The sequence below is a fragment of the Gossypium arboreum genome, chromosome 4, assembly GCF_025698485.1.
Source record: "Gossypium arboreum isolate Shixiya-1 chromosome 4, ASM2569848v2, whole genome shotgun sequence".
NCBI classification, from domain to species: domain Eukaryota; kingdom Viridiplantae; phylum Streptophyta; class Magnoliopsida; order Malvales; family Malvaceae; genus Gossypium; species Gossypium arboreum.
The window spans coordinates 87,964,834-87,988,634 of record NC_069073.1 but is presented as its reverse complement, the minus strand read 5'-3'; the positions used below and the strand labels follow the sequence as shown (position 1 = coordinate 87,988,634).

At 33.6% G+C, this 23,801-nt stretch overlaps 2 long non-coding RNA genes across 2 annotated transcripts; both read left to right on the top strand.

The window, feature by feature from the left end:
• The first annotated feature begins 12,805 nt into the window (after nt 1-12,805).
• Nucleotides 12,806-13,718, top strand: LOC128291906 (uncharacterized). Its single transcript, XR_008281891.1, has 3 exons — nt 12,806-12,902; nt 13,085-13,163; nt 13,428-13,718. It is a non-coding gene; the product is annotated as an uncharacterized LOC128291906 (long non-coding RNA).
• A 6,153-nt stretch (nt 13,719-19,871) lies between these two features.
• On the top strand, nt 19,872-20,964 carry LOC128291700 (uncharacterized). Its single transcript, XR_008281520.1, has 2 exons — nt 19,872-19,973; nt 20,717-20,964. It is a non-coding gene; the product is annotated as an uncharacterized LOC128291700 (long non-coding RNA).
• The last annotated feature ends 2,837 nt before the right edge of the window (nt 20,965-23,801 follow it).

Sequence of the window (23,801 nt, the reverse complement as noted above, 5' to 3'; positions counted from 1 at the left end):
AAGTGTGGTTCACATGATCATTTTATTAAGGATTATACTGAGACGGTTGAAACGGAAAAATTTCAAAGCGCAAGGTCAGGCAATGCTACTTCTAAAGGGAGACTACAGAAAAATCTAGGAAATGGAATGAGTAGTAAGAGTACACCCAAGGAACTAGTTGTGAGACCCAAGGGTAGGGCACCTGCGAGGACTTACGCCATTCGCACTCGCGAAGAGGCTTCATCCCCTGATGTGATTACGGGTACTTTTTCTCTCTATGATACTTCTGCTGTTGCTTTGATTGATCCAGGATCTACCCATTCATATGTATGTGTGCCCGTCAAGTCTACAGAATTTGTGGTAAAAGTGTCAAACCCTCTAGGCAAGCATGTGATAGTTGACAAAGTATGTAAGAATTGCCCTTTAATGATTAGGGGTCATTATTTTTCGGTTAATCTCATGCTTTTACCGTTTGATGAATTTGATATAATACTTGGTATGCATTGGTTGACTATGCATGATGTAGTAGTAAACTGTGGAAGGAAAATCATTGAATTAAAATGTGAAGGCGGTGATTCTCTTCGAGTTGAATCAGATGAATCGGATAGCTTGCCTGTAGTGATTTCTTCTTTGACTGCTCAGAAATGTATAAGAAAGGGTTATGAAGCTTATCTTGCCTTTGTGTTGAATACAAAAGAATCTGAATTGAAAATTGAATCAGTGCCGATAGTATGTGAGTATCCAGATGTGTTCCCGAAAGAGTTACTCAGATTGCCTCCAATTAGTGAAGTTGAGTTTGGCATCGAATTAGTTCTGAGTACTGCACCTATTTTGATCACTCCATATAGGATGGCTCTGATAGAGTTAAGGGAGTTGAAAGTTCAGTTACAAGAGTTGACGGATAAAGGTTTCACGAGACCTAGTTATTCTCCATGGGGCGCACCGGTGCTATTTGTGAAAAAGAAAGATGGTTCAATGAGATTGTGCATTGACTACCGACAGCTCAATAAGGTAACCGTAAAGAACAAGTACCCCTTACGAAGAATTGATGACTTGTTTGACCAATTGAAGGGAGCCACAGTATTTTCAAAGATAGACTTGAGGTCAGGTTACTACCAGTTAAAAGTCAAAGATTCGGACGTACCGAAGACTGTATTTTAGACAATGTATGGTCACTACGAATTTTTGGTTATGCCTTTTGGTTTAACGAATGCTCCTGCTGTATTTATGGACTTAATGAACCATATTTTCCGACCATACCTGGATAAATTTATGGTTGTTTTCATTGATGATATCCAGATTTATTCTAATGATGAGACTGAGCATGCCGAGCACTTGAGAACGGTTTTGCAAACTTTGAGAGACAAGCAGTTGTATGCTAAGTTCAGTAAAAGCAAATTTTGGCTTTGAGAAGTCGGGTTTTTGGGCCACATTATTTTGGATGATGGTATTAGAGTTGACCTGAGTAAGATTTTGGCTATTGTTGATTGGAAACCGCCGAGGAATGTAACGGAGGTCAAAAGTTTCCTAGGTTTGGCTTGTTATTACAAACGGTTTGTGAAAAGATTCTCCATGATTGCTACTCCGATGACGAGATTATTATAGAAAGATGTTAAGTTCGAATGGACGGAAAAATGCCAATAGAGTTTTGAGAAACTAAAGGCATTATTGACTGAGGCTTCAATTTTAGTACAACCTGAACCAGGAAAAGAATTTGTGGTTGATAGTGATGCATCTTTGAACGAATTGGGTTGTGTGCTTATGCAGGAAGGCAAGGTGATCGCTTATGCCTCGAGGCAGCTGAAACCGCATGAGAAGAATTACCTAACACATGATATGTAATTGGCTACCATAGTGTTTGCATTGAAGATTTAGAGACATAATTTGTATGGTGAGAAATGTCATGTGTATGCTAATCATAAAAGTCTAAAGTACTTGATGACTCAAAAAGACTTGAACCTACGACAACGAAGGTGGCTAGAGTTGATAAAAGATTATGAGCTAGTGATTGACTACCACCAAGGAAAGGCGAACATAGTTGCCGATGCCTTGAGTAGGAGATTGTTATTTGCTTTGAGGGCTATGAACACTCAGTTGGCCTTAGCAGATGATGGTTTGATTCTAACCGAGTTGAGAGCGAGGCCGGTGTTTCTTCAAGAGATTGGTGAAGCTCAGCAAAGTGACGGTGATTTGCAAGCCAAAAGAGTTCAATGTGAATTGGGCATGAAATCAGATTTCCTGATTAGTTTCGATGGTTGCTTAATGTTTCGAAATAGGATTTGTATTCCTAAGAATACTGAGTTGATTCAGAAGGTTCTGCTTGAGGCCCATAGTGGTCGCCTGTCTATGCATTCGGGTAGTACAAAGATGTACAATGACTTGAAGAAACTGTATTGGTGGTTGAGTATAAAAAGAGATATTTCTGAGTTCGTTTCAAGATGCCTAATTTTTCAACAAGTGAAAGCGGAACACCAAGTACCTTCAGGCTTACTTCAGCCTGTAATGGTTCTCGAATGGAAATGGGACCTTATTACTATAAATTTCGTGACGGGTCTACCTTTGACACCGAGAAAGAAAGATGTTGTATGGGTTGTGGTTGATTGATTAACAAAGTCATCTCATTTTATACCGGTACATATCAACTATTCACTTGTCAAGTTAGTCGAGTTATATATTTTTGAGATAATGAGGTTGCACGGAGTGCCTTTATCGATTATATCGGATAGAGATCCGAGGTTCACTTCACAATTTTGGAAGAAGTTGTAAGAGGCTTTAGGTACAAAGTTGAATTTTAGTACCGCTTTCCATCTACAGACTGATGGTTAGACTGAACGAGTAATTCAAATTCTTGAAGATATGCTACGGTGTTGTGTTCTTGAGTTCCAAGTTAATTGAGAAAAGTATTTATCGATGGTGGAGTTTGCCTATAGCAACAGTTTTTATTCAAGTTTGAAAATGGCGCCTTATGAGGCGTTGTATGGGCGTAAGTGTCGAACGCCTTTGTATTGGGCTGAACTCAGAGAGAATCAGATTCACGAAGTTGACTTGATTAAAGAAACTAAAGAAAAGGTAAAAGTTATTCAAGATTGCCTGAAAGTCATTTCAGATAGATAGAAATCGTACGCGGATTTGAAATGGAAAGAGATTGAGTTTCAAGTTGGTGATAAAGTATTTTTGAAAGTGTCTCCATGGAAAAAGGTTTTGAAATTTGGTAGGAAAGGCAAATTAAGTCCAAGATTTATTAGACCGTATGAGTTTACTAAGAGAGTATGGCCAGTTGCCTATCGGTTAGCCTTACCATCTGAATTAGAAAAGATTCATAAGGTGTTCCATGTGTCTATTTTGCGCTGATATCGGTCTGATCTTTCGCACGTGATTTCACCGACAGAGGTTGAAATCTGACCCGATATGACTTATGGTGAAGAGCCGATTAAGATTTTGGCCTAGGAAGTCAAACAATTGAGAAACAAAAGTATTGCCCTTGTGAACATTTTATGGAAAATGCATGGGGTTGAAGAGGCTACGTGGAAGACCGAGGAAAATATGAGAAACCAATACCCAAACCGCTTCACTTGTAAGACTTTCAGGGACGAAAATCCCTAAGGAGGGAGAATTGTAACTTCCCGAATTAAGGTCTAGTCAGAACAGTGGTTTCAAGACCACAAATCCAAAATAAAAATAATTATTTTATGATTCTCATGGGGTCTATGACATGACCGCATGCTTGTGTGAAGGTTTCATGAAGAAATTCTATTAATAAAGTGTCCAATTTGATATTTAGGACTAAATTGCAAAAGTTGCAAAATGTGAGTTCTAGAAGATTTAGGCATGAAATTGCCATGGATTATTGATTAGAGGTCCTTAAATAGTAATTTACCCAATTTCTATAATTATGGACAAAAATGGGCATGGATAAGAAAAATTTGAAAGAAAGGCCTTAAGGGCATTTTTGTCATTTGGTTAATAAAAGAATAAAAAGGGAAAAATAAGTCAAAATTGTGTTCATCTTCTCCATGCCATAGCCGAAATTCTCAAGCTTTCCATAGCTAGAGGTTTTCAACTTTTCAAGCTTGAAAGTAAGTCAATCCTAGCCCCGTTTTTGATATTCTTTACATTTTTGAAGTCCTTTGAAACATGATCTATCCATTTTTAGTCATATTTTGAGCTAGGGTTCATGTATGAAATTTGACCCATGTGTGACATGTTTTTATTTTGATGTTTAATGGAGGAATATGAAAGTTTGATGCATGATAAATATATTTTACTAAGTGGTTTTTCATGAAAACACCTAAAATGTCATTTTTGTAAAAGTTGTGAAATAAGTGGTTAAAAATCTGATTTGAAAGAAAATGTGCGCTGATATGAGTATAATATAAGTTCGGCTACGCTTGGGTATCAAAGAAAATAAACACATTTCATTTTACGAGCATAGGGGCTAATTTGTAATTATGTGAAAGTTTAGGGGAAAATGTGTAATTTTGCCAAAGTATGATTTATGGATTATTTTGAACAATGTGACGATTGAATGAGCTAAATTTGTTATTATAAATTAAGAAAAACGGAGTCCGGACCTAAACCGGGGAAATAACAAAATTTCGGACTAAATCGAATTAATTGTCCATATTTTGTACCGAGGTAAGTTCATATGTAAATAATGCAATTATATATCATATTTTAATATCTTATTAATGTATGAGTCTCTATGATTAATTATTATGAAAAGTGTATGAACTATGTTATAGTCTATGAGCATGACATTTTGAACGAGTTCGACGAATATGTGATATCGAGGTAATTCTCGTTTGAACCTTAGGAATAATTTAAGATACAATGTGACATGTCATTAGGAACTATGTGATTATGAGTTCATGAGATTATGTGTATATGTGACTATGTGAATCTGGGTGCTGGTCTTGTAAGTTCTACCGATGGTTGGGTAGCCCGGCATGTGTGGTGGGTACCTGTCAGCTTGTGTGAGCAGCCAGTGCAGTTACGTCCTGACTGTCATCTTGTGTGAGTTGGCCCATGATTAACACGAGAGCAAGCAATGTATGATATGTGATATGAGGTAGCAAGTGGCTACGTATGAGGCACTATGTGCAAGTTTTTCGTGTATCCGATAGTATTCTGAGAGTTCAGTGGGTAAACCTGTGAGTTATTCGATAATAAGTCAATGACATGGACACATGACAATGTGTTACGAGTTGGTATAGGTATGTACGATAAACTCATACGAATGTGCTCGATATGTGATAAACTTTTGGTATGATTGAAATTGTGCAAGTGATGTCTACAAATTAAGCTATACCTATGGAGTTATGATAACACATAAGTAAACTATGTTAAGTCAAAGGTATTTATACATAAGATTATGTTGCTATTTATTTGCATGTGAACTTACTAAGCTTTATGCTCACTCTCCTCTTTTTCATTTTCTTATAGTATCGCCAAGCTAGCTCAGGGATCGAAAGACGTCAGAGGCTCAATCACAGTATCAACTGGACATTTGGGTATAGTTAGTCTCAACATTTTGAGTATGGCATGTATAGGGACTTGGTCTTTTTGTTATATGTCATATTGGTCTAGCCAAATGTGTTGGCTTAGAGTGGTATTTGATTCATTTTGTATATGGCTATGTGATATGGTTCATATTGATTATTTGGGTTGTAACCCTAATCAATTATGCATGCTTGCAATGTATCATGCCTGATGTGATTGTTTGTGGATGAGATGTATGATGAATGGCATATGTGCTAAATGAATGAATCATGGCTAATAAGTATGACCAAAACTATAATATAATTGAGTAAATTGAAAGTAGGTTTAGCATGATGAATGAATATGAAATTGGTATGGAATGCCTTATGAAAGCATGATGGTTTAGGTAGGAGGTATGTTGACATTACAAAGGCATGGATTAATCATGTTTTGGAGTATTTGAGCGATTAAAAATACCATATTGCATGCCATCAAAGATAAATGAGTGAATGAGCATTTAAGGGTGAAAAATGGCTTGGAAAATAGCCTCAAGTTGTCCACACGGGTAGACACACAAGCGTGTGTCTAGGCTGTGTGTGACACATGGTCTGTCCTATGGGTGTGTGGTTCGGCCGTGTGTCCCCTGCACCCTAATTAATGCAAATAGAATGCCCAGTAATAAACACACGAGTAGAGACACGGTCGTGCGTCTATGTCATGTGGAGGACACGGCCTCAGGACACGGGCGTGTGCCCAGGCCGTGTGAAGTCTGCACTTAATTTCGAAAATTTAATTTGCAACACAGTCTAAGCACACGGGCGTGTGCCTTGGCCGTGTGACCTTATTTGACAGATGATGTCATAGTTAGAGAGTTACACGGGTTGAGGACACGGGTGTGTCCCAAGCCATACGGGCGTGTGTGACCACATGGCCTAGCCACACTGGCATGTGACTCTCCTAAGAAAGAAAATTTTCTAAGTGTTAAAAGGGTTCCGAATGTTCTAGGTTTACTCCCAAACTGCTCCTGATGTATGTTTTGGGCCTCGTAGGCTCTTATAAGGGACAATTTGCATAAAATTGAAAAGTTTTTGAGTTGAACGAAATTTTATGGCTTGGTTTTCAGTGGTTGTTTATGTTTTAGTCTAGTAATACCTCGTACCCTATTCCGGTGTCGGATACGGGTAAGAGGTGTTACACTTACGAGGTACTACTGATGTTTTCTTACAGTTTGGAAGAACTAGAGATGGAGTCATTCAGTATGTTGATTTTGATTTTACTAGAGACCTTGATAAAAGAAGATCTTTCATAGGGTATGTCTTTACAATTAGGGGTTATGCAATCAGTTGAAAAGCCACTTTGCAAATTACAGTTGCTTTGTCTACTACTAAAGCTGAGTACATGGCAATTACTGAGGCTTGTAAAGAAGCTATTTGGTTAAAGGGACTACTCAGATCAGTGCAATGTTTTGTGACTATCAGAGTGCCATCTTCCTTACGAAGGATCAAACATTTCATAAGAGAACAAAGCACATTGATTTTCGGTATAATTTTGTGATTGATATTATTACTTGTGGTGATATTGTTTTTAGCAAAGTTGGTACTCATGATAATCTTGCAGATATGATGACTAAGTCACTTCCTATAACCAAGTTTGAGCATTGGTTGAACTTGGTTGGTGTTTATTGTTGAAGAACACCCTTTAAGGGGTTTCGTGGAAGAGGTAGAGAACTTTTTCATTGGGAGTTCGTGGTGAAGAACTTGTTCGTTGAGAACTCGTGTCAAGGTGGAGATTGTTAAAGTTGAGTGACTCGAATCCTTGTTAAAATAAAATATAGTGGTAAAATAAAATAAAAGTAAAATCCATACAGAACTATACTTCTTTTATTTTACATTGATTAGAATAAGATTTTTCAACCTTACTACACTTCATCCATTTGACATTGATTAGAATAATGTTTTTTAACCTATAAATACATGTTGCCTAAATTCCTCTTCTATCATTCTAATTCGACATTAGTGAATTTTCTTCTCCTTTTTCCGTGGTTTTTCCCGAAAGGGTTTTCCATCTAAAATATGTGTGATTTATTTTTCTTTTCCTTATTACTTTGCGATCATTCTTTATTGCCATTATCGGTGTTAGTTCTACAGATATCTTTTTATGTTTGTCATATATTGTAGTTCAGGGTGCAAATTCGTGAAATCGACACGGCTTGCCACATGGCAATGTGGCAACCCATGTGGATCATACGATTATGTGGAAGGGGTCAGCCCGTGTGGCTCTTGTAACTTGCTCCGAATTTTTGATTTTTGCTCCTTTTGCCCTCAAATACTCTCCTAAGCATAAAAACATGAATTTAAAGAATTAGGAGCATAAAATTCATAGTTAACATCAAATAATAATCTAAAAAAACATTAAGAATGAGGTTAAGATGTGTAACTTTTAGCACTTATCACACACCCAATCATTTTTCCTTTTTTCTTACATTTTACAATAAAATGTTAAATTTTAATTTTAGTCACTTTACTATGTTTAAATCGAGATTGAATCTATATAGGTTATTTTAACATAACTTGTTCCTATAATTTTATAATGTTATTAGTTAGTCCAAATAGTTGATATAATAAACTTTTAGTTAAAACATTATGTGGTTATATATAGTTTGAATAACATAAGAGTCTTAGATACCAAACGCGACTTATCATTTCTTTTAGATTTATGCCGCCTTTTTTTTTTTTTTTACATCATAAGACAATGATTAAATTTTAATTTTGGCCACTAAACTATGTTGAAAATTTATATTTAATCTATATACTTTAATTTTGACATAATTTAGTCCATCTATTTTTATAATGTAATTTGTTGGTTTAAATAGTTAATGTTGTTAATTATTTCAATCAAAATGTTGTTGTCAATTTTTCTTAAAATAATATAATTCTAACAGAAAAAAAATGTACCTCGATGATTTGAATAAGTGTTTTTAACAAAATTCTAATAATTATTTTCAACATTATTTTTATTTTTATATGACTACCAAGTGATTTTTTAATTGATTTTTAAATTTCAAAATGTCACACCAAAGAATTTAATAAAAGAATTTTAAAGATAGTAATAACTGGATAAAAATTTTAATTTGAAAAGTATCAGACTATATTTCTAAAAATAAAAATAGGGGACTAAATTCCAAATGTATAAAGTGTATAGGAGTTAGAGCATATTTTAACCTTAAATTTTTACATTATAATTTGACACAAATAAATAATTAACCCAAGGCGAAGCATGAGTTATGAAAATATGGATCAACTCTTTTTTCCTTTTCACTATATAGCAAAATGGACAAATTTCAGTTTTAGTTCCTAGGCTACTCTCAAATTTAAAATTATAAAAATTATCAAATTTCAATTTTAATCCTTGTGCTATACTCGAATTTAAGATTCACTCTTTATACTTCAACTTTTAAAATAATTTGGTACCTCAAATTTTTACAATGTCATTGATTAGCATAAATACTTTCTTTTGATTAAAATGCTACGTAATTTTTAAGAGTTGTTAACACTATTAAAATTATTATTTGTTAAATTCAAGTTCATTGCAATGCCATTTTTTGTTATATGGCTACTAAGTAAATATTTTTTTAAATTTTAAAATGTCACACTAATGAATTTAATAGAAGAATTTAATGATATTAACAATTGCATTTAAATTTATAAATGTGAAAAATAAAGGGACTAAATTTCTAAAAGTAAAAATACAATGATAAATTTCAAATATAAAAAATAAAAAGACTTTAATTATATTTTAATATTTAAATATTTACTCTATAAATTAACCTAAAAACATGGTAGAATCCATATTAGTATTATTAAAAGCTAGGTAAAACTTGGATTTCTTCTACACTTTTTAGAGTTATTATGTTTTATAGGCTAATGTCAAAATTCTTTTATAAAATGAATTAGTTTAATTTTGATTCACTAAAAGCATTTAATTTCATCAACGATTTTTTATCACTATTAAATTATTAAAGAAAATGGTGATATAGTATAACAATATATTTAGTCTTTGATATTTTCACATTTTATCAATTTTATTCTAATTTAAAATAATTTAATAAATTTAATTCTTCATATTTATAAATTTCTTCAAATATATATTTTAAAAATTCCAAAAATCTCATAACCAATCATGTTATGAAACATTTCATTTCAATTAAATAAATTTTAAATGTAATATAAAATAAAATAAAATAAAATAAAATAATTATTTAATACTCTCTCACACTTCCAAAGAAAAATATTCTCTCTTTTCATCATCTTTTATCTCCCTTCCATATCATATTCCAATAAAGTAAATTAAATGGCAATCAGTTGATGATGAAAGATGTTGAATTTCAGTCTCTTGTAATTTGTTTAAACAAAGCCAGACGTAAGGTGACAACTTTAGAAACCAGAAGCGAAGCTAATGGTTTATACCATATGGGTTCGGGCCCATCAGTTAGCCCGGTTGATTTTATGACCAGTAACTCCATTGAGAGAGATGTCAATAAAAGACTAAGGGACACTGTCGAATTTTGCGGATGAGATAATGACTTATAGCATTGATGAGGTGCTTCATGAGGCTATCGAAATAGAGCCGGCACCAAGGTGAGGTCAGTTGATGCAATAGATATATTTCTTACTACTATGGAGAAAAAAATGCTAGAAAAAAGAAATCGATAGGAAGTAAAGATGGTAAAACACATAGCTTGGAATCTGAATGAATTGTTAACATGTCTTTGTCTGATTAGGATTTTTGAAATAGAAAATAAATAAATTTAAAAGAGGCAGAAGAGACATGGGAACTGGGCAAAATGTTGGGTCTTCGAGATAAAGGAGAAGAGAGAGAAGTGATTAAGGAATGGCAGCAATAGAAATGATGCATTTGCAAGAAGTGGATGATGGAAGCAATATGGAAGGAAGTGAAGATTTGGTAAATATGGTCTTGAGGTGCTTCTAAGTTTGCATGGAGCAGTATATAGTACATAATGATGAATCATGTCATTTTGGTGTGTCTTTGCCTTGTTTTGACGGTTTTGGTCTTAGAATGGCAGGTGTATGACTTTTATGGCTTGGTATATGTTAGAGGTGAATATGATACTTCGGCTTTATGGAGTTTATGGGGTTTAGGTGTTATTTAATAGGTGATTTTCCTTCTAACCACTGTAGTGGTTTTTATCAATTTGTTTTACTAATAAGATTTTTTTTGGCTGGCCAAAAGAGCAAAAAAAAGCCACACGTAAGGACACGTTACTATAAATGTTGAAATCCTTGATTTCTCTACACAATAACCTGAATAGCCATGAGAGGGTTTTGCAAATCCTTAAATCCATTTGAGTCCGTATTCGTAGGCTACAATTTTGGGAGGAGCTTGGAACTCTTATTTTAATTCATCATGTATTCTACAGCAACGATGGTATATTATGATTTTGCTATACTCCCTTGATCCTTATCATTCCACTACAGCAAGTTAAGATTTTAGCAGCGTTTTTAGTGGTGTTTGGAATGAAAATGCCACAAAAATATACCATTAGTGACGTTTTTCTTATAAATGCCGCAAAAGGTAATAGCGGCGTTTCTCCCATAAACGCCTAAAAGGTAAAGCAATAGCAACGTTTTCCCCATAAACGTTGCAAAAGATAAGGCAATAGTGTCATTTTTTCTATAAACGCCGCAATTTTTTTAATTTTGATTGAAATGGTGCCGTTTTTATTCTTTGATACAAGTCGATTCCCTTTTATTTCTCAGCCTGTTCTTTGCTTGACTAAAATAAACAAACATGTTCCATTTTATACCCCAAAATCCTCTCAGTTCTTCTCAAACCTTTTATTTCTTAGTCTGTTCTTTGATTTCTCGAAACCCTAAACACCCACTGTGCCCCATTTCCTTATAGGCTATAGCCGAGCAACTGACGCCTAGCCACTTTACCCAGCAGCGAACTCAGTCGCTTGCCTCCGTGAGTCTTAGCAAGTATGTGAGGTTTTTCATGTTTTTTTGTTTGGGTTTGTTAAAATTTACTTCCTTTAGTTTTCAATCGTGTTAAAATTTTAGAAATTTTAATTTGGATAGTTCAAATGTACTTTATTCATTAACTGACCTGGAATTTAGATTTTGGATTTAGATTAATAAATTACATGCCATTAAGATCGATGGGTTACGTGAAGAAATCCATTCAAAGGGATTTGGACAATTGCAGTGCTAAGTTTTAAATGATTGATAGATTTTTGTCTCTTTTCTTTTAAGGATGATAATTCTTTTGTCGTTGTTGAAATATGGGTAAATTGGCTTCAAATCGATGGGGTTTTTTGGATAATTCTTTATTTTCATGAGCTTTTGTCTGTCCTAAATATCTGGCCTCTTTTTTATTAATTTTTTAATTGAAATTTTTTGTTCCGATTTCACATTAAGAAAAATTGTGGGTTTGCTACTGCTTATTGGATCGATACTGCTGATAGTCTTTTTTTAGATATAAATTTGGTTAAAGAGTATAAGGATTGCTTTAGTTTTATGGAATACAAGCAATGAGAGATTTAATTGCATTCATGTGTTTATTTTTTTCATTGCATTGGAGCAGTTTTGATGTTTTATGTTTATTAAGGCTATATGATGATAAATTGTAACTTTAATTGTTTCATTAGTTCACTTATTTGTATTTGAGAGCTTTATTTGGTCATAGCCAGCTTTATTATATTGTTTTAGTTAACATTAGTTTACATACACTTTAGCTAGAAGTAGCTATGATATACATGTCAGTTTACTCATTCAATCAAAGATATTAAGGAGCTATAAATTTCTCATAATTTAGAACACTAAGTACACTGATTAGAGACGTAAAAGAGTAGTGGAAGAGATGAGTAGGGAGATGATGGTACATTTTGTATTGGTTCTGGATTCAGAATTAGGGATTAGGGTAGCTTTATGATGTTAAGTACATTGTGTTATTATGCTGGTTGGGTGCTTAGAAATTGGAGTAATAGGAACATAAGTGTTTGGTTTACTAAACTTTTTAGTAGCATTGTTTCTTTTTCTTTTTTTTCCCTTTTTTGCAAATTCCTGATTGATGGCTGAGATATGATGTAACTGAATCTTTGTTTAGTATTTTATAATTTGAACAACTTTAAAAAAAAATAATTTGTGGTTCGCCTCTGTGGGAATCTGATTCATGCTTTTTATCCTCGAGTGTTGAGTGTTGAAATGTGTTTGAAAATTGGAAATTTGAGGTTAAAGTAATGGTACAAATTCCATAAAGTAGTCTGACGTAAGTGGAATATTGTGTCATCCTCACTCTTTTTGTTATTCTTTTAAAAAAATTAGTAATTTATAAATCCTTTGCTAAATAGATTTTTTTTTAATGCAGTTGCGAAGATGGTTGCAAACAAATTCACTGTTGATTTGAATAAACCTCTTGTCTTCCAGGTACAGATAAGATCATATGTATGATTTTGGTTTATCTTATGGAACAAGCATATGTGGTGACAGCTTTGGTGTTACTAGTTTTTAGTTCACTTATTTAGTTTCTTATGTGATTAAAATAGCTACATATAGTTATGTTATGTGATTACATCAGCAAGTTCCTGATATAGAGCACGATTTTGCAGGGTAGTTACTGAGCTCCAAAATATCTATTTCTTTCTCTTTTTTGGTCAGACCGAATTAAGCAGGCCAAAGTGTGTAAAGGTAATTGCAGTGAATTTCACCCTTATTTTTAAAATTGCTACTTTCTCTTCACTTGTACTTACTATTTCTTTTCTCCTTTGATGAAATGTTGCCAGCCTCTTGAGTAGTTGTGTTAGATTGTTGTTTAGGAAATTTGTTAGCATTTGAGGAAGCTTCACGAATTTTTGTTTTCTATTTACAAGCTGGTTTAGGTAAATATTTGCTAGCACTAGGTTTGTGTATCTGTTGTACAGGGTTTATAAATGTTAATTTGTTTTCTTGTAGGGTTTTGGTTTGGGGAAACATTTAAGTTTGGGTTTGGAGATACGTAGTTATTAGTATTAGTTGGTAGATAACATTGTGCCAGTGCAGGTTGCAGTTTTTTGCCAAGGTGCGCTATCCTTTTTAATACTTGGTAGAGACTAGAATTAATGGTTGTTTTTCATTCCTGTTTTCTTTAGTCTTTAACCACTATCACATAAGGAGCTTGATATTGAAAAACAAAAGCATGATGCTTGGTGATATGAATGTATTTAATTTTAATATTTTGAAATTCTATGAACTTTTTATATGAAACACCCCTAACCTGTATCCGTCGCCGGAATGGGGTTACGACGCATTACCTAACATAACACAACTCAAAAGAATATTCCTTACATTTCATACTTCGTAACTCAATCCCATAACAAAATTTATCTTTTAAAAACTTAAACATAATCAAACATGTATCAGCAATTAACAAAAACTTATGCATGTGATAAAACATACCATTTCATAATTAGATAAATTCATATATTATGCATATTACTCTAAGCTAAAACAACCACACAGCATAATAGACATATATATATACACACATAAACATGCATTAAACAAGGCCAAAAATATACATCTTTTCTCATGTCAAGTTATGCATATAACCATATCAATTTAAACCATTACTATTATAATTATACCTAAACTTTCTTTTTATCTCATCAAATAAGTCATATGAAACCAAATCTAAATACACAATACTTTAAACATGATGCTTATACATACTTACCATCAAAAACCGAATCTAAATAACTAATCCACAAATAAACATGTCATAAACATATTCCTTTATTTTGACTAGGTGTAACCAATTATAATCATGCAATGAACAAGTTACCATTTATCTTACAAAATAACCAAAACACAAATCATACCTATCATATGATATGCATACCAAAATAAATTCCAACCATGTCAAATATAATTGAATTTTAACATGAAAATTAAGCCATTAAAGTCATACCAATTCCACAAATTCAATCTTAAGTTAAAATTTATCATTGCATAACCGAATACAAATATCAACTTGTCACTTTAAATATCAAACCATAAACAAACATATCATATGCATACATATTTAATTTATCTATCATTAGCCTAATATAAATGCACATCATTTACAACCAATGATCAAAAACTTAAAATCATTATCCATATTCACTTCATCACATAACCGGTTAACAATACTTCAAATTATAGTCATTTACCTAATACTTCCCACTTACATATCTAGCATATCACTCAACAAGAATATCCAACCACAATTTCACATCATACCAAATATACCATACACATATACTTTGACATAACTTCATCACCATTGGCAAATATATCAACCATGATTCACATATAAATATATAATGACCGAACCATCAAAACCAAACATAACATAATGAATAAGCCATTTTCACATGGCTCATATTTACATAACCCAAAATCAAACATAAACATAAACTAGCCTATACATGCCATAGGTTTAAGTTCAACTTATAAAGTACTGAAAATAGTTGATAGTGTGATAAACTTCGCTAACGATCCCCGAGTTCGTAACTTGGCTCCAAAATCTATAAAACAGAGACAAACATACACACAGAGTAAGCTATCATAGCTTAGCAAGTCATAAGTAAATAAATAACTCAATGACATAATCAACTCAATTTAACCAAACCAATTCATGCTATCATAATCACATTTAAATTTAAACTTACAATTTCATATACAACATATACTTTCATTTATAAACATTATCTTGGCTGAATATACATATCATTGCTCATTGAACCATTCGAAATTGAATAGGATACTCGGACAATCACACATATCGTACAATGCCAACATCCCAGACGTGGTCTTACATGTAATCACATATCGATGCCACTGTCCCACACAGGGTCTTACACAAATCAAATACAATGCTGATGTCCTAGACATGGTCTTACACGTAATCGCATATCGATGCCAACATGCTAGACGTGGTCTTTCACGAAAACACATATTGAAAATCCTATGTCATGAAATATGCATCCTAGCTATTCCTAAGGTTTATACGGGGCTTTTGAACGTCGTAACTCGGTCAAAACAAATTCGTAAACATAGCTCCCAAGCATATACACATTCGGCTAACACATATATACTTTCACATAGTTCATTTCAACATATAAAACTCATATTTATTTAAAATTAACAACATCTATTTGCTTATAAACTTACCTCAGACAACGATAATTGGAACGGGATGACTAATCGACAACTTCGGCTTTCCCCCGATCCAAATCTGATTTCTTTGGTTCTTGATCTAAACAGATTCAAATTAAACTCATTCAAACATAATTTCTTTCAATTTATTCCAAAAACACATATATAGGAAAATTACCATTTTGCCCTTGACATTTCACACTTTTTACAATTTAGTCCAAATTGCACAAAACACAAAACATGCAAAATTTGCACACACCAAGCTTAGGCCGAATCTTCCTTATGCTCATACAAGTCCATACATTTCATTTATTTCATATTTTTGTCCCTTAATTTATTATTTTTACAATTTAGCCCTAATTACTCAAATTCATCAAAAAATCCAATACAAAACATACTAATCCAAAACAATCTTTCATAATTCATCAACTAATATCACAAATATCAATTATTCATCAATGGAAAAACTCAAAATATTCATCAAAATCAGAAATTCAAGCATGGGCTTTGTACATTACACTGCAACGATCTCAAAAACGTAAAAATTATCAAAAATTGAGCTAGTTACATACCTTAATCAAGCTCAACAATGGCTGAATACCCTAAGATTTATTCATTTTCTTTCTTTTTGTTATTCGGTCATAAGAATAAAGATGAATGCATGGTGGTTTAATTTATGTTTTATTATAACATATATTATTTAACATTTTTCAAATTTAACCTTTATAATAAAATATAAAACCATTATAATATAAGGTCACAACCGTCCATCATTTATAATTATGGTCTAATTGCAGCATAAATACTTCATATTATAAAGACAACAACAATTCGGCCCTTTCACATTTAACCATCAAATTTTCATTTGAAGCGATTAAGCCATTTTATTAAATTGGGCACTCAAACGACAAAATTAAAACACGAAAATTTCACACATAATAAATACAGAAAATAATTTTTACAAATTTTTCTGACTCGGATTCGTGGTCCCGAAGCCACCGTTCTGAATAGGGTCTAAATCGGGCTGTTACATTATATTTTTAATTTTAATTTTGACTTTATTTTTTATTTTTATAATTTTAAATTATTTGTTAATGTAACATATAATACTATGTTAAATTATATTTTATAATTTTATTTTTATTTTTGAGATAAATTAATTACTAAGTAAAATGGCTTAAACTTTAAATAATATCATATTTCAAATTTAAAATTAATTTTAATTTTGTTCTAATAAAGTTACTCATTTCAAGGATTTTAAAATTTTAAAGTAATTATTTTCTTAAAATATTTTATATTAATTATTATCTCATGATAATAGCTAAATAAAAATTACAAATTAGAAGAGGAGGATGATAACAACTAAGTTTAAATGTTACTGTTTAAAAGTAAAAAATAAAAATAAAAGCTTCACAAAATATTTGTAACTAACTTTTGTAATTAGTTAGGTCAAAATACCATTTCATCATCTAACTTAAAAAAAAGCAAAATAAAATCAAGAAAAACGAAGGCATAATAACTTATTTGATCATCTAACTTAATAAAAATATTTTTAATCATTCATTTAATTATTTTGACTCTTTTAATTTTTAAATTTGTGTTTTTCATCGAAATAACTCAAAATAGATGAAAAATTAACAAATATTTACTTTATTAACCTATAATTATTAATTTGTTAATTTTTGTCTTTTTAAGTATAGTAAACATAAAGGTGATAAAAATACAAATTTAAAAATTGAAATAGTATAATTAAAAGAGTCAATATTTAAAGATGATAATTATAACTTACATAAACATTTAAAGTTTATGATTATCATAACTTACATAAACATTTAAAAATATAAAAAATTCAATTTCTAACATTTAAACATTGTTTTTCCTTATTCTTAATTATTCTTATAAATAAACAACTTACGAATTAGTTTACATCCAAGAAAATACAATGCATTAAATCTTCAAGGTAAATTTTTTTATAGCGAATTTGGAGTATCCAAACGTAAAATGTTGCCACTAATATATATTTCTTAAATAATTAGATACGTGATACGTGATATATACTATCTATTTTAGTACAATGACATGATTTAAATCCATTAAAAGTAACCATAATTAATTGTCAACTTTAGACTTTAAGAACTACGAAATGGATAAGAGTTGGATGAATTGGTCAAAGGTAAGCAACAGCTATCGAAATAGAGTACAAACTTATCTAAATTTTGCATTCCAAAATGCAAGCCAAGAGAATATGATTCTTTGCCCGTGTAAGAGGAGTGGCAACATCAATTGGCATATTCGTGAAGTTGTCTATGAACATCTAATTGTTGATGGCTTTATTCGAGGGTATAAAAAAGGGATTTTCCATAGAGAGTGTACACCTCGTAGAACCTTTTCAACGATTAATCCGACTTGTCCTCATAATGTGCACCATCAGTCTAGAGGAGATGACATGGAAGGTATGTTGATGGATGCATTTAATATGCACAGTCATGGTTTGCAATCGTAACCACCTGAAATTTTTGCATCCGATGATTGTGATATTGGTGGAAATGCTTTTACACAAATGGGAAGAAGTGCACCTGATGAAGAGCCCAAATGGAAAAGAGGCGAAGTTCTACAAGCTACTTAATGAAATGAGTGAAGAACTTTATGAGGGATCAAAATTTTCAAAACTGTCATTCTGCATTCGTCTTTTTCAGTTAAAATGTTTGGGAGGGTGGACCAGGAATACTTTTACACTGCTATTAGAGTTTTTGAGAGATATGTTTCCGTTTGCGAAAATCCCTCATTTATGCAAAGATATGAAGAAACTGATAAAGGATTTAGGCCTTGGGTACAACAAAATTAATGGTCACCCAAATGACTGCATGTTGTATTGGGGTGATCGGAAAAACCAACAATCTTGTCATGTTTGCTGTAAATCTTGTTGGATGAATAGGAATGCAGAATATGTGAATGAGGATGAAGGCACAATCAAGAAAGAAGCCAGTAAAGATTTTCTGATAATTTACACTAATACCAAGGCTTCAAAGGCTTTTCTTGTCATCAAAGATAGCTGAGTCTATGAGATGGCATCATGATCAACAAACCGATGATGGATTATTAAGGCATCATTTGGATTCTTTAGGTTAAAAATCATTTGACAGTAAATTTCCAAGCTTTGCAAGTGATGCTAAGAATTTGAGGCTTGGGTTAGCATCTAATTGATTTAATCCTTTTAAAATCATGAATACTTCGTATAGTACTTGGCCTGTAGTGCTTGTTCCTTACAATTTGCCTCCTTAGATTTGCATTATAATAGCCCAGTTTTGGGCGTAGTCGGACCAGTGGTTTTAGAACCACTAACTCGAGGTCAGAGAAATTATTTTTAATATTATTTTATGTGTTATAGCATGTTTATATGAATGCATGAAAATTTTGGTGAAATAATTTTAGCGATTGCATACTCAATTGTGAAAAATGACTAAATCGCATAAAAGAAAAAAGTTTTGTTCTTCTAACAAATGGTGTTAAATAGCTAAATAATCATAATTAGGGATCTTTAAAGGGACAATAGACCCATTTCAATAGGGTGACTGGCCATAGAGACAAATAGGAGTAGAAAAGTCAAAATTAAGTGAAGTTAGTAGCTTAATTTTGACTAGAAATAAAACAAAAAGAAAAGGGTTGTCATATTTTTCATCTCTTGTCCATACCATCGAGAATATCAACCATTTTAGGGTTTTGGAGCTTCAAAATTGCAGCCAGTCTTTACCCTTACAAGTAAGTGATTTTGATGGCCTTTCTTGATAATTTTTGTACTTTTTGGACCATTGTAGCATAATCTAGCTAATGAGGGGACTATTTTGCAAAATGGTTGAAAGTATAGGGTTTTATCATGAGAGTGTTCATGTTTTTTGCTGAATTTTTATGGAAGAAAATGAATCTTGGTTGTAAAACAAACAACTTTTGTGAAGTAGTTTTCATGAAAACCCTAATTAAGGACCATTTTGCATAAGTTATAAATCATGTGGTAAATGTGTGCAATAATGGGAATTTTCGGCTTCTTCTAGTATAAAAAGAATTCAGCTAGGCTTGGTTAGTGAGAAAATTTGATAAAAATCAATTTACGAGCTTAGGGGTAAAATAGTAATTATGTGAAAGTCTAAGGGCAAAATGGTCATTTTCTCAAAATATGATTTATGAAATGCATTGATTAATATGATAATTAAATTAGTGAATTTTTATCATTTTAGATCAAGAAATACAAAATCCAGACCTAGACCGGGGGAAGGCCAAACAAGTAGATTAAATCCAATTAGTCGTCACTTTTTGTATACTGAGGTAAGTTGTATGTAAGTAAGCCAACTTTATCGTTATTATGTGTTGAATGATAAATTTTGTGTAATATGGTTGAAATTTGCTTATGAATAGTGCATGATGAAATTTAATGTAGTAGAGTCCCGATTGAACCTAGGAATAGATTGGATATCCATGCCATGACATTTGGGTGATGTGTGCTAGTGTAAGACCATGTCTGGGACATGGCATCGACCACGATATGAGAGCCAGTGTAAGACCATGTCTGGGACATGGCATCGTCAATGTAATGAGAGCCAATGTAGGACCATGTTTGGAATATGGGATCGATATTAAGATGAGAGCTAGTGTAAGACCATGTCTGAGACGTGGCATCAGCAATTCACCCTCTTGTGCAAAGCTTGTCAGATATCCTTTAGTATTCAAAATGGTTTCATGGGTTATTTTAAAGCTTATGAAAATGATATGGAATGATATAATCGTGTTGTGAGTGGCACAGGTTCTTATTCAAAACTCATAAGATATGAGTCTAGTTATGTCGCGTTGGTGGTAAGAATGACATGAGTAAGTTCTAGATATGAAAATGATTTTTGGAAATATTGTAATTGTTGGCCTAAACTTGTGATATATAAGTATGTATTGATATTTACCTTTGTTCACTCAAGAATATTGTGTTGAATTATAATATGGATTTGATGTTGTTACTTGTTTGTATGCAACTTACTAAGCTTTATGCTTACTCCTTATCTTTTTCCATCTTTTTATAGTGCCATCAAGCAAATATCGTGGATCCAGGGACGTCGGAGGCATCAATCACACTATCACCTGAAGCTTTTGGTATAGCTAGTTTAAATGTTTGATTGTGGCATGTATAGGGACTTGAATCTTTTGTCTAGGGTCTTGTTAGTTTAGCCACAAGTGTTGGCTCATATGATGGATGTGATATTCATTTTGTATAGGCTATTAATGTTGGATAATATTGATTACTATTAAATGTATGGATGCAAATTTCTCATGGTTGTGGTTGATTTGGTTATATATGTTATGCTTGGATTGGTTTTGGTTGATATTGTGTAGGTTGGTGCAAGTAAGGGTGGTAAAGAGGCTTGGAAAATAGTCTTATTTTGTCCATACAGACAGACACACAGTTTGCCCCACGGACGTGTAGTCTGGCTGTGTGTCTCCTGTACCTCAATATTACAAGTCAGTATGCGTGGTAGTAAACACATGGGTAGAGACACAACCGTGTGTCTCAGCTGTGTGGAGGACACGGCCTAACACAAGGGCGTGTACCTTGGCCGTGCGCCCTTAAGGAGTTGTTGACGTCAGAAATAGAATGTCAAGGTTTTTTCACAAGGACTAAGACACGGGCGTGTCCTGGCTATATGTGGGGCACGGGTGATGGACACGGGCATGTGTCAAGCAATGTGAAAACCCCTGTAGGTTCGAATCGAAAAATAAATTTGTATAAGCTAGGGACACAGGCGTGTCCCGATATGCTCAGGCCATGTAAGTCATACAGGCCTTCAACATGACCATGTTAAATAGGCACAGGGGCATGTCACCTTTCCACACGGGCGTGTGTCCCTGTCTGTTTGAAATTCTACAAAGATTTCTAGAGTGCATAGATTAGTCCTGAATCAATTCCAAAGTGTGTTTGGGGCTTCGTAGGCCCATGGTAAGGACATTAAGGTATTGTGAAAAGTTTTAAATTTAAGCGAAATTTCATAACTAGAAAATGTATGCTTGTATGTGTTTAAGTCCGGTAATACCTCGTATTCCTGTTCCGGCATTGAACTCGGGTATGGGGTGTTACTTTTAGTGGTATCAAAGCTATGGTTTAGTCGATTCTCAAACTAACTTAGCATGAGTACGAGTCTAGCTATACATGCCATAAATATATTATGATAGTGTGAGGACTCCTGAATAATTTAAATTGTGTTTTCATTTAGTAAATGGATCCCGACAGAGTAATGGCAAACGATGTAGAGAGTAACGTGCCGACTGCCACTGAAGGGATCGCGCCAGTAGAGAGTGGGCCCGTGATAATGAGTTAGGGCGGAGGGGGTAGAGAAGCCTACCTCTATATGATGGATGCTTGGTACTCGGAGTTCGTTCGTGAAAATCTGAACACTCCGCCTCCCCCACCTCCTCCGATTCCTCAGCTTGCCCATATGGCTCCCCAAGGAGTAGAATTGGTTAGGAGAGAAAAACCTCCGGTAGATAGAATTAAGAAGCAAGGGGCAGAAGAATTTAGAGTGAACATAGATGATGACCCCGAGAGGGCAGCGTTCTGGCTAGAAAATACCATTAGAGTATTCGGTGAGTTGTCTTGCACACCTGAAGAGTGCATGAAATGTGTTGTGTCACTCCTGCAAGACTCGACCTACCAGTGGTCGAACACCCTTGTGTCGGTTGTGCCAAGGGAAAGGATTACATGGGAGTTCTTCTAGGAGGAATTTTGAAAGAAGTACATTAGTCAGAGGTTTATAGATCAGAAGATGAAAGAATTTCTAGAATTGAAGAAAGGCCGAATGACAGTAACAGAATATGAGTGTGAGTTCATAAGGCTCAGTAAATATGCTAGGGAGTGCGTATCTACTGAAGCCATCATGTGTAAGAGATTTGAGGACAGATTGAACGAAGACATCCAGTTATTGGTTGGTATCTTAGAGTTAAGGGAGTTTGTGATGCTGGTTGAAAGAGCTTGCAAGGCAGAAGAATTGACCAAAGAAAAGAGAAAAGCTGATATTGAGTCTCGTGACTTAAGGAAAAGACAGATGAGGAAATCACACTAGTTCTCATCTAATAGTTCGAGAGAGTTCACTACTCGATCGAATGCTTCAGTGGGATTCTCGATTAGAAATAAGAATAAGCAGTATAAGGCATCTAAGGCTCAGACCACTTCTATCGCGAGTGTTGGTAGTGCTCGACCGAACAGACCAGAGTGTTCATAGTGTGGTAGATGCCATTTTGGTGAGTGTCGAGGGAATGAAAGAGGATGTTCTAAATATGGGTCGTTAGACCATTTCATCTGGAACTGCCCTGAAATAGATGAGAAAGATGAAAAGCAAGAGGTGAGAGTGAGTAATGCTCCTTCAAAGGGTAGACCACAGAAGAATTCGGGAAGAGAGACTAGCAGTAGAGGTGCACCTAGAGATTCCTCCGTGAGGTCCGAGGGCCAAGTGCCTGCAAGGACTTATGCCATTTGCGCTCGCGAAGAGGCATCATCACTAGATGTAATTACGGGTACTTTCTCTCTTCATGATATTTTTATTGTTGCTTTGATAGATCCGGGGTCTACCCATTCGTATGCTTGTGTGAAATTGAAGTCTAGCATGAATATGCCTATCAAGTCTATAGAATTTGTGGTAAAGGTGTCAAACCCATTAGGCAAGCATTTGTTAGTTGACCAAGTATGTAGAAATTATCCCTTGACAATTAGAGGTCATTGTTTTCCGACTAACCTCATGTTATTTCTATTTGATGAATTTGATGTTATCCTTGGTATGGATTGGTTGTCTACCCATGATGTCATTGTAAATTGCGGGAAGAAATTCATTAAACTGAAATGTGAAAATGGAGATATTCTTTATGTTGAATCAGGTGAACCGGATAGCTTATCTGTAGTGATTTCTTCTTTGACTGCTGAAAAATATATGAGAAAGGGGTATGAGTCTTATCTCGCATTTATGTTGAATACCTAAGCTTCGGAAGTGAAGATTGAATCAGTGCCAGTGGTATGTGAGTTTTTGACTGTGTTTCCAAAGGAGTTGCCTGGACTACCCTTAGCTAGGGAAGTCGAATTTGGTATTGAGTTAGTCCCTGGTACTTCGCCTATATCGATTGCCC